The 12116-nt window shown below is 44.2% G+C and overlaps 1 long non-coding RNA gene across 1 annotated transcript in view; it reads left to right on the top strand.

Moving 5' to 3' along the window:
- LOC146856093 (uncharacterized) overlaps positions 1-12116 on the top strand; it is a 163741-nt gene that overhangs the window by 73490 nt on the left and 78135 nt on the right. Inside the window, exons 2-3 of the long non-coding RNA XR_014980902.1 lie at positions 4219-4277; positions 7820-7891. This is a non-coding gene — a long non-coding RNA (uncharacterized LOC146856093). The remainder of the gene's footprint in view (positions 1-4218; positions 4278-7819; positions 7892-12116) is intronic.

Here is a 12116-nt window from a genome sequence, read left to right as displayed (position 1 = left end):
TGAATTATTTGTACCATGTATGCATTATTAGGAAAGTCCTGTCACGTATGTAAAGATGATAGATATTTCATATATTGTCCTCCTGCGACCAGCAAATCAATCATAGCAAATCTGATTTACTCACATATTATAGGGGCACCTCCCGAGCTTTTGAATGTATTTGTTTTACCAGTAAGGGGCCGAATCCGATCCGGGTCGAAAGGGCACCAAACGCGATCCGGCTGGAAAAACTACGAGCCGTACGCGAGTTTTCCGGCTGACTCGTACAGCTGTATGAGCGAGCCAGTACGATGCATGCGTCGGACAGCCTGTGCGAGCCGGAGTGTCCAGCTTGCAAAAGCTCCCGGAGTCAGACTTAGGGGGTCTGCGTCGGATTCCCCGACACCCGCAGCCATACGACTCGCACACAGGGGGAGACCTATGGGTCTCCCCAACACAGGTATGTACGGTGCGGATGGCACCGACGCGTACCCACTGTAGGGGGCGCACTTGTTTGAGATGTACCCATTCAGTCAATGGGAGCGCATGTACGCGTCGTACAACTGGCTCCCATTGACTTCTATGGGAGTCCGACCGAACCGAGTCCGACAGCATACGTGCGCATCGTACTCGCTCGGTCGGACTGTAGGGTTCCGGCTCGGTTGGAAAACACTCCGGATCCGACTCGGTCTGAGTGCTTTCCGCCCCGGATCGGAATCGGCCCCTAAGTGCCAATAGAATTGCTTTAAAATGAAAATAGTGTGTGACTTTTCGGCACAAAGACTTTCAATAAAATAAGCATTGATTGTATGACATTCAAAATAAGATAACCGCAGGTTCTACATTTTCTAAAGCAAAATGTGAAGGGATAAAATCTGTATTTATCAAACAAATGGCCTGCAAGTTAAACATTGAACAGTTGCTTTATGAAGTGGACCCCTGCACTATTGGCTAGGCTGCTTGTGGTGGAACGAAAACAGCAAAACAGAAAGGGCTGATTTAATAATGTTAAATACAGTCTTCTCTGACATGTAATGGGAGACTTAAGCAAATCAATTTTTAGAATCAGTTATTTTAATATTTCTTTTCAGGGGTATCACAATCAGAGGCATTCCTAGCGTGAATCAGTGCCGTGCAGATACAATGACCTTGGCTTTGTTCACTATTTATGATTATTTGCATTGATGTAATGCATGTAATCTATGCTGATTATGTTAAGTATGAGAAGACGTTGCCCTGGATCAATGTCACTTGAAAGAAAGCAGCTTAGGAACCTGGGCAATAACCATAAATGTCACGGTATTATGAAACAGAAATCAATACAAATCCTATTTAATTAATGGTTTACTGCTGCTTACTTTCAAGGCAAATAGCATGTCAGATATCAATAGTGTGATTAAACACTGTGGTGATGTCAATAAATACCAGCTCCTCCTATGACCTCCATGGTTCAGTGTTTCAGATATTGATGCTTGCGTACACACAAAGCCCTTGTGGTTGGCAATGAGAAGCAAAACCTGCTTAGACTTAGGACCTTATTATGAGTTTGGCAGTCTTTGTCTGGGACTGTCACCACGGGCGGTCCCAGGAAGACGGCCAAGACAGTGGTGCACCCACCCGCTGGATTCCAAGTTGAATCCAAGGGGGGCAGTCGGTTCAGCGCCAGGGTCAAGGCGGTGGTCTGTTAGGCTCCTAGGAGAGCCTAACAAGTAGACTGCCTCCGTGACAGCGCCTACTGCACGTTCCTGTACGGTGTGGCATTTACTATGTCGTGCATGCTACACTGTGCACGAACGAAAGTGCAATTATAGGGGGGAACAACATGTGCCCCCCTGCATGCACCCCCACAGCCAGATGCGCCAGGGGGTCCTGTTGGGCTCCCTTACCTGCATCTCCACCACCCTTTTCATGGTGGGCTCCCAGCCATGAAATGGCGGGAGTCTTGTGGCGGTCCCACCAATACCATCGAAATACAGCGGCCAGACCTGCCATGGTGGTGGTGGTCAGACCGCTAGCACAAGTTCGGAGGTCCCAGGACCACCGTATTTGTAATAAGGCCTTTAGTCACAACAATCGCAGCTTCCTTTTATTTGAGACAAAAAATCCCTTAGGCACTTTTTGGGATATGGCCAAGTCAAGTAAAATACTGGAAGTTAGTCCTAGGTTTATTGATGCGATTTATGTGGATAAGTAAATTTACAGGATTTGCAGAATCCCATCAGGTACCCCTCAAAAAGTTGTTTAGTCAGAAAAAGTTTTAAACATTCTCCTATTTTTTCTCAAAACATAATATATACAACATTTCTCTAAACATAAAAAAAGTGTTTTTGGAGCTCTTTACCACCCGTTTTCATACATTCTTATTGACTAATCACACTGAAATTAAGTACACAAACTGAGCTGTAAAAACACTTTGGCAATATTTCTGAATACTTTCAAAATGTTGCATTTTTGAGTTTTAACCAACTTCCCAAGGGCCACCCTTTCCCCTGGCAACCTCCCACTGTAACCCTATATTTATGGCAACAGAAAATCCAGCCTATTGGCAGCGGTTTTGATTATTCCATTTTCTACAATAAAAATGATAATTCTTATGTAACTGTAACACAATTTACATATGAAACTAAGTAAAATGATTATAGGACTTTATCCATGTATGCCCTTTGTTTCTATTTGTTAGCTCGACACTTTCTGATTCAGATTTCCCGTATATACATCCAATCTGTTTATAAGAATGTAAGAGTCCATTTTTTTAATTTTTTTATTCTTTTTATTAAGTACAAACAGCAAACAACACAGTTTAACAAGTACTACAGTAGCCATTGTTCTCATCTCATCTATGAGGCCATTTCTAAAGCTGCCAATTTAGAAAGTTTATTAGACCAGTCCTCTATTTTAATATTTCAATATATTTCACTTATGAAAACAGTTTCTGGACTAACTTGATAGCATTTAGAACCCATGTGTTATTAACGAGTCTTGTAAAGTAATGTTAGAGAAATCGTTAAAGATAACAGACTTGTCAAAAAGCAGGACTTGACAATTCTTTCCAATATCACTGCCCTAAAGGATGAAAGTCTTTATAAGTAAACATATACTCACTATTGCCCCTTTCACACTTACTTCTCTATCTGTTATCAAAGTCAAGTAAGATACTTGAAGTAACTTTAATTTCTCAACTGTACCACCGCCTAGTGGAATCTGAGACAAAGTTTTGCTGAGCCAGGGCTTGATTTACAATTTGGCTCATAAGTACTCTGACACAAATGTGAGAGATTACGACTGAATTATATTTTATGGCCCAAGTAATAAAGCAAATAGGATATCAGTCATATTTGTAACAGAGATGTTTGGATAAACTTTTGACTAAAAAACTATAATGTCAAGAATACTGGGATGTTATTGTGGACAGTAATACTGAAGACAAGAATATTGTTTAAAGTGGTGTTAATATTATCAGGACAGGGAATAGTAAATGTGGCGCCTTTAGTGTCCAACACCTTCCTCAAAATAGTTTACTTTGGAGTAGGAATAGGCAACGTGATCTCTTTAGTGTCCAACACCTTCCTCAAGATTGGTACGTTGAACTAGGAGAAGGCAATGTGACCCTGTTGGTGTTCAACACCTTTCCAAAAATGGTTTGGATTGGTGTGGGAATAGTACATGTAACCCTTTTTGTGTCCAATATCTTTGTCAAAATGGTTTTGTAAGCAGTAGGAGTATTTCATGTCATTTAATTTGTATCCCAGATTTACAGAAAAATAAATTACATTGAAGTTGGTTGTGCCCTTGTTATATACCATTTTTATATTTAGATTTCTTTAATATAATAAAGTTACATGATACAGTTTGTAATTCTTTTCTCATTTTTATTTAATGTCTTTATTTACATTTTTAACATATATAATTGTACTTATACAAAACATTTAAAATTGATATATAAAGAGTATTTTAATAGAATTTGTGTTAAAGCACGTAAACTGTAGACAGTCTTCTATTTTGTAAATTAAAAAAACAAAATGTCCTTTGTTTTACCTTCTTTAAAATGAATATGCATTTTTACACATAATGTTAGCAGAACTTGTTTAGGATGTGTTAAATAATTGTATATTTGTACTCATTTAATTTATAGTTTACATTTTTCATATATTTGTACATTCATTTTTTACCTGTGTAATGTTTTTAATACATTTTGTTGAAACTTTTTTTCCTTATCTTCCTATTCTTTATCTGCTTTAGAGTGAGTTCCTGTTTATTAATACATTAAGTTTACTTACTTGTTGCATGTCATCTACCAGGTATGTGATAATGTTTGTATTTTGGTAGGTTAGCACTTTATTGGTGCCTTAGTAATTTCTTTTTAGTAACTAACTAGAGGGAAATAGAAGTAGTAGGGTGTTTGTTATATGGCATTTTAACTTCAATTGATTGTGTGTTTTAGCTTAAATATATGTATATATGTTTACTTACTTTACAAAGTAGTTGTTTGTGTGTGTGTATATATATGCAACATTGTGGCGGCTCCGTTTGGGATGTGCCTATGATTAAGAACAAGGATGTTCGAAACGCGTCAGGCTTCCCAGAGAGGATTTGTGCTGTGAGCCTGTATAACCTGCCAAGTCTTCAATAAAGTGGTCTACTTACCGAGTGTGCGGTCTCAAGCAGGGCAACCCTTTCTTTATATATATATATATATATATATATATATATATATATATATATATATATATATATATATATATATATATATGTATATATATATATATATGTATATATATATATATATATATATATATATATATATATATGCAAAAAAAGAAGCAGAGAACTCTGGGTAGTTCTCAAGTTTAGGTGGAAAGCAGCTCATGTATAGAGCACTCTCAACACCAGCGACACTCTAGATCTGCTCACCTCAAATGTCTGCTTTTCTATCAAAGTTTTTAAGCATAGGATTAGCACAGTACTATCCACGCTGAGATAGAAATGGACAAATTCTTTTGCCATTTCTACAGCAAAGTCTTTAAGCATAGGACTAGTACAGTGCTGTCCTTGCCGAGCTGTAAAATGACAAAAGCCATGCTTAAAGACTTTTCAAAACTAATGGGGCGCTTCGGTCAGCTACTGTCTTGAAATGTTTCGGAATGATATGTCAAGCGGGGTCCGAGAAAAAATGGGGGTCCCAAAACCTGTTTTCTCAATGTTAATTTCCATAGGAAACTTTAGACAAGGCTACCCGAACTGCTGAACGGAATTACTCCAAATTTGGCAAAAAGGTAGGTCTTGGTTCAGAAAGCGGCCTTTTTGTTATATAGTGTAAATCTGTTCAGTAGTTCCTGAGAAATTCATATTTAATAAAATATTAGTATCTGTTGACCGCGGTGGATGCGTGAACCCTCCCAATCACGAGCCTGACTCTGATTGGCTGCCAACACTTCAAACCAGGAAATGTTAGCAACTATCTTGTGACTCGGTTGAACCAAGTCATAAGAAAAAAGGTAAAAAACAAGAAAAGGGGGCAGGGTAGGAACACCCTGACCCCCTAGGCCTGCTCAGGGGGTTTCACAGGGACCCCGAGGCCCTAAAAAGCATTTTTTTTTAATTTTCAGAGGGATATGCGTAGGGTATGTGAATTCAACCAAAGCAGTCTCCCATGCTTTGTTTATTTAGGCCCCCGGGCAATGGTGCAATAGTTAGCGTGGGCCCGCGGGGAATGCCACCTCCCCCCCAGGGACTGCCACTACCCCCCCGGGGACCGCCACCTGCCTGGGGCTAATTTAATGATATCTGGGGCTTTTTTCAAAAATAAAAGGTGTGGGGGGGCTACTGCCTGCCCCCACAATGCCCTGGGACTGCCACCTCCCCGGGGCATTAAACTTTAAATGCGGGGGGGCCTCATGCCCCCCACAGCCCCAGAGACCACCTCCACCCTGGGCCTTTAAAATTTAAATGTGGGGGGCCTTACACCCCCCGCAGCCCTGCAGACTGCCACCTCCCCATGGTTTTTATTTTAAATTAAGAAGGTCGGGGGCTACTGCCTCCCACCCACACTACCCCAGGGACCACCACCACCCCAGGGCATAGATTATGTAAATACAGGGGTCCGTTGTGGCCCCCCAACCACCACCTCCCTGGGGCTTAAAATATGTTGGAGGTGGGCCGTGTGGCCCCCCTCATGGAGCCCTCCATGGCCCTGGAGATGGCCACCCCCCCAGGGATAGCTCCAGCAATGTCCACGGGTGCCCATTGCAGTTTGCTATAGCAGGGCGGGAGCACATCTGCTTCGCTTCATGGAAGCGAGAACAGAAAAACTGCTCTTGCTTCCATGAAGCAAAGCAGAATTGCTTTTGAAGAAAGGGAGCTGCATGACAGCAGCTCCCTTTGCCCAAAAGCAATGCTGGCTCCCGCAGGAGGCAGGAAGCTGGCAGGGACCGCGGGGGCATAGGGGCTCACCCCGTGGTCCCCACTAAGAGGCCAAGCCCTGGGGATGGGGGCTCTGGGGCCAAAAGTGGCCCGGAGGGCACTTTGCCCACTCCCTTTAGTTTAAGGAAAAAAAGTCCGGGGATGGGGATCCGGGCCGAAATCAGGGTGGGGAGGGGGACCACGCAGCCCCCCTTTAGAAAATAAAATATAATTAAAAGAATGGCCAAGCCAGGGGGGATGGGGTCCCCGAAGCCAAAATAGCCTCAGGTTGAGGCCTGCACGACCCCCTGCTGAAAATATAGATTTAAAAAAATAGAAATGGCCCCTCTCTCCTTTAAAATAAAAGCAAAGTCCTAGCCCCGGGGCATGGGGTCCCCAGGGCTTTAATAGGCCTTAGGAGGGAGGTCTTGTGCCCTCCTCCCTTTTACAATTAAAAAAAATGTCTCAGGCCCCGGGGGATAGGGTCCCCGGGGCCCAAAATGGTCAAGGGAAGGGGAGCCACACAGCCTCCCTTCCTAAAAGAAAAAAGAAAAAAAGAAACCGGCAACTCACCCAACAAAGAGCGTGCCAGGAGTTGCGTTTGCAGAGTGGTAGAGAAAGGGGGCATGGCTTGAGTCCCCCTCTCAGCAATCCCATTGTGTGGGCCTTACTGGAGGTAACAAGTAGGCTAGTTGGCCCCTAAGCACCCCTAGTAACAAAGGGGACTTCAATCCCCATCCAAGAGCATGTCAGGGAGCGCATTTGCAGAGTGGTGGGAAAAGGGGGTGTGGCCTGCCATGAGAACTTAGCAATCCTGCTGTGTGGGACTTACTGGAGGTAATAGGAGGAGAAGTTGGCCCCCAAGGATGTCCTTGGGGGCCAACTACCCCTTCTATGAGCTCCAGTAAGTCCCACATAGTGGGATTGCTAAGAGGTCTTCAGAGGACACGCCCCCCTTTCTCCACCACTCTGCAAATGTGTTTCCTGGTACACTACTGGTTGGGGGACAAAGTCCACTTTACTCCTGAAGGACTTTGGGGACCAAGAAGCCCTCCTGGTACCTCCTGTAAGTCCTACCCAGCAGAATTCCTGAGCACTGGTCGGAGGCCCAGGCCTCTTTCTCCAACACCCTGCAAACCAACTACTAGTTGAAGAAGTATTTGCAATGTAATAAGTCTCACATTTGTGAGAGTTAGAGCTATTGGCGTTGTAAATGTAAACGTTTTTTACTAATGTTTTTTAGAGTGGAGTGAATGTAAGTTGTGTGCAGTGGAATTATGTGGTATGTTGTGCAGTGAAATTATGTGGATAGAAAGTATGTGGTATTTAGTGTATAGGAATTATGTAGAGTGGGATTATATGTTATGGAGAGTAATGATGTGGTATGGGAGTCTGTGTTGTGGAGTGTTAACCTCAGGTTTATTCTTTCTCGTTTCCATAGAAGCTAATCTATACACTCAATGAGACAACATAAGAAGGGACCACTGAGGAGCACTTCTGGACCTAGTCAGAGGTATGAGCAGGGCCACTGGAATTATGCGACTATTCGGCAGCACCGATATCTGCTTAAATATACATTTTCCGCATTTGCCACATAATTAATCATATGCTGCATAATCTGCAGATTTGAACAAAAAAATCTTGTTTCTAGCTCAAATGTCTCAAACATTACCAAAAATGCAGTGACAAGTGTTACAGAGTGGTGAAAGGCCCTTTGCAAAGCTTGAATGGTCATTTGTTATTTATTGCTAAATGTGGGTGTTAAATTGGTACTAATGGTGCACAAACCACTCTTGGATCATTCTGTGCTTCTTTTGCCTCTTTCTGCACCTCTCATTTCTTTCTGCAACACTCTTGTCTCTTTCAGCACTGCTCTTGCTTCTTTCAGTGCTTCTCTTGCCTGTTTCTGCACCTCTCTTGTCTCTTTCTGCACCTCTGTTGCCTCTTTCTGCACCACACTAGCTTCTTTCTGCACCCCTCTTGCCTCGTTCTGCACCCCTGTTCCCTCTTTCTGCACCTCTCTTGCCTGGTTCTGCAACACTCATCCTTCTTTCTTCACTTCGCTTACTTCTTTCTGCACCTCCTCTTCCCGCACCCCTCTTCTCTCTTTCTGCACCTCTATTGCTTCTTTCTGCACTTTTCTTGCATCTTTCTCCATTTCTGTTGCTTCTTTCTGTACCTCTCTAGCCTTTTTTCTGCATCCCTGTTCCCTCTTTTGTACCTTCCTTGCCTGTTTCTGAACTTCTCTTGCCTCTTTCTGCACTTCTCTTTCTACATTTCAGTTGCTTCTTTCTGCACCCCTTTTCCCCCTTTCTGCACCTCTCTTGTCTCTTTCTGCAGCTCTCTTGCCTCTTTCTGCAGTTCTCTTGCCTCATTCTGTGCCCTTCTTGCTTCTTTCTCCAACTCTGTTGGTTCTTTCTGCACCCCTCTTGCCTCTTTCTGCACCCTTCTTCCCTCTTTCTGCACCTCTTTTGCCCTTTTCTGTACTTCTGTGTCCTCTTTCTGCACCTAAGTTGCTTCTTTCTACACTTCTCTTGCCTCCTGCTGCATTTATGTTGCTTCTTTCTGTTTTTCTCTTGCCCCTATCTTAATTTCTATTGCTTCTTTCTGTACTTCTCTTGCCTCTTTCTGCACCCCTCTTTCTGCATCACTGTTGCTTCTTTCTGCACTTCTCTTGCTTCTTTCTGCACTGCTCTGGCTTCTTTCTGCTCTCCTCTTGCCTCTTTCTGCACCCCTCTTGCCTTTTTCTGCAGTTCTCTTGCCTCCTTCTGCACCTCTGTTGCTTCTTTCAGCACTTCTCTAGCCTCTTTCTGCAATTCTCTTGCCTGTTTCTGCACCTCTCTTGCCTGTTTCTGCACCTCACTTGCTTCTTTCTGCACCCCTCTTGCCTCTTTCTAAACCCCTCTTCCTTCTTTCTGCACCTCACTTGCCTTTTCTGCACCCCTGTTCCCGCTTTCTGCACCTCTCTTCCCTGTTTCTACACCTCCCTTGCTTCTTTCTGCACTTCTCTTGCCTCTTTCTGCACCTCAGTTGCTTTTTGCCTGCGCTTTGCTTGCCTCTTTCTGCATTTCAGTTGCTTCTTTTTGCACTTCTCTTGCCTCTTTCTACATTTGTTACTTCTTTCTGCACCCCTCCTGCTGTTGTAAATTGAAACAACGATGTGATTAAGCATTTACTAAAGACATTAGTTCCTTTCCGTTAGAGCATGTTTTCTTCGTTATGTTGACCGAAGTTCGGACTCCATTTTGTATTGTTATGCTTCCACGTGTTCACCACGAGAAGAGTCCAACCTCTGTGTTAGTTGCTCCTGTAATCTGCCTAGTAACAGTCTATAAATAGCTCCTTTGTCCATCTGCTAAATGCCCAGACTTGACCACATCTGTTATCGGTTAGCCTTGCTTGACCATGTTTTCGCGGGCTCAAGGAGTGTGTTAGCTCCGCCCACATATTGATTCAGTATCGAAAATGACCATAAATGGTAATGTTCTTCGGCCTCGTGTTGTATCCACCCACTTATGAGCCCCTCTATTGTGTATAAAAGGGGACCGTGTACGCAAGTTCTTTGTGCTACTCTATGCAATACTGAAGAGTGTTGTGTGGATTGTAGGACCACCCTTAAGGGTTAATAAATGCTGTCTTTGTACTTTGCAGTTTCCGTGCCAACTTCCTTATAGATTCCATTACAGGAGAGTGAACCCTTGTGTCCTGCGGGCCTAGCTGGGGCCTGTATTCATCAATTGGCGCCCGTCACGTGGGGCTCATCGGCGACTCGGATGCTCGAAGGACTGGTCGCGACGAAGGTGAGGAACTTGGCCGGGGACGTGATCACTGCCAGCGGCGTCTTAGCCCTGGCATCCCGAGGTTTTTCTTCCTTCCCTTCCGAGCTGACCGTCTGGGTGGCGCCGGTCCTCGACTGAGACCTCTTCTGTCGGTCCTGCCGTGAAAGCCGTTTGGGCGATTGTGGAGCTTGGCAGTTGGAATCTGGACTCTTGATTGGTAAGAACCGGTGTACGGTACTTGCTCCGAGTTTTTGAAGCCTGGTCCGGCTATTTGAGTTTGATTTGTGATGACTAGTCATATTTTGTATTTGTCTTTGTGAAAATATATGCGTTGCAACACATATAGGCAGGTAATGTGGAGAGATTTCTCCGGAGCTGTGTAACTTTGAACGGCGCAACGATTAAGTGCCATTTTTTCTATAATATTGCATATTTTGCATTATTTCTGAGCATGCCTGCTTTCAGCGCACTCCGTAAGTGGTGTTGCTGTTTTGGGAACCGGTTGAACCTCGAGGAATCTGCTCCAGCTCCCCCAGAGGGGACTCCTAATAGGGATATGTATGTGAAGCATGGTCTTTCTTCCATAATGTACAGCACAGTATGGAGGAAATATACAAAAAAAGATCCTGAGTTACGATGGCCTTTGTATGGATCGTTTGATATACGTAAGATTGAGTATGTGGAACAGTGTATGTGTAAGCGGCGTGCTCGTCAGGATATGTTTGAGTGTGTGCGGTTGTGGGTGAAGGAGGTGCGTGAGCGAGAGAAACGTGAGAAAGCGCTGTTTGATAAAGAACAACGGAAGAATGATCATGTGCAAGCACAGGAAGCGAGGCGTCGGGAGGACAAAGAACAAACGGAGAGACAAGAGAAAGAGCGTAGGCTGCAAGTTTCGGGTCAATATGCTGTTCGGCAGCCACTTTATCCTGTCCTTAATAATCTTGATGATGATTTTTATTTACTAGATCGCTCTCCGCCCCCTTATGTTGGCGCATCTGCTCCGAGGCCACAAGATTCTGTCCCGGGTCCGGGTAAGGTAGATACGCGGTCCATGTTATCGGCTGAGCATATGGCTGAGCTTCGGCAAATTTCCTTCCGTGCACTTAAGGGTAAGGTGTCCGTGGATGAATTGTTCCATACTTGGGGGTCGTGGCAGGATAGAGAGAGATTGTATTTTTTGAACCATTTCGCTGAGGAAGTGATTGCTGCTTTTCGGAAATATTCTAGTGTCTTTGAGCCTGAAGAAGTGACATCGGATGCTAAAGCATTGCATGATGGTGTTTTTTCTCCCTCTAAGGCTCCTGATACGGCTCGGCGGTTATTCGCCTTGCGGGACGCGGTGCTGGCCCATAGAGAAAAAGCGCGCCAACGAGCAGGGGAGGAGACGCAGTCGGATTCGTGTACCGCAGAAGGCCACTCATCCACCTCTCAATCAGATAAGAGCGATCTAGTGCATGCTAAGCCAATGCGCGAGGCGGCGCCTTTGTATGTTCCTCCTAAAGGAGCGGGGACTAGCTCGGACATTACCTCCGCCGATGCTAAGGGATATTTTGTGTATAATTGGGTTTATACTCCGTGGCATAGAGCTGATGTGATGGCATTAAAGAATGCGCTGCCTGACCCCCGCAAGAATCCAGCGGCCTTCTACGAAGAAGTCGAGGGGGCCTTGAATTCTTGCGTTATGACTTTAGCAGATATCGATTTGTTCTTTGGCCTTATTCTACCACCGGATATGTGGCGATCTGTCCGAAAGGTAGATGATGTAGTTGCCTTTAAGGCTCGGTGGTCTGACCTTGAGGATGAGGATAGGGAGCGGAAGCCCGCGCAGAAACCACCCCAGAATATTTTAGATCTCCCTGCTGCTATTGTGGCTAAGCTGAAGACAATTATCCCCCCTAAAAAGATTGACTGGAATATGTTAGCTGCATGTAAACAGAAAGTTGACGAGTCAGTTGCGGA

The sequence above is a fragment of the Triturus cristatus genome, chromosome 4_1 (genome assembly GCF_964204655.1).
Source record: "Triturus cristatus chromosome 4_1, aTriCri1.1, whole genome shotgun sequence".
In the NCBI taxonomy this organism is placed as follows: Eukaryota; Metazoa; Chordata; class Amphibia; order Caudata; family Salamandridae; genus Triturus; species Triturus cristatus.
This window is presented reverse-complemented; position numbering and strand designations above follow the sequence as displayed.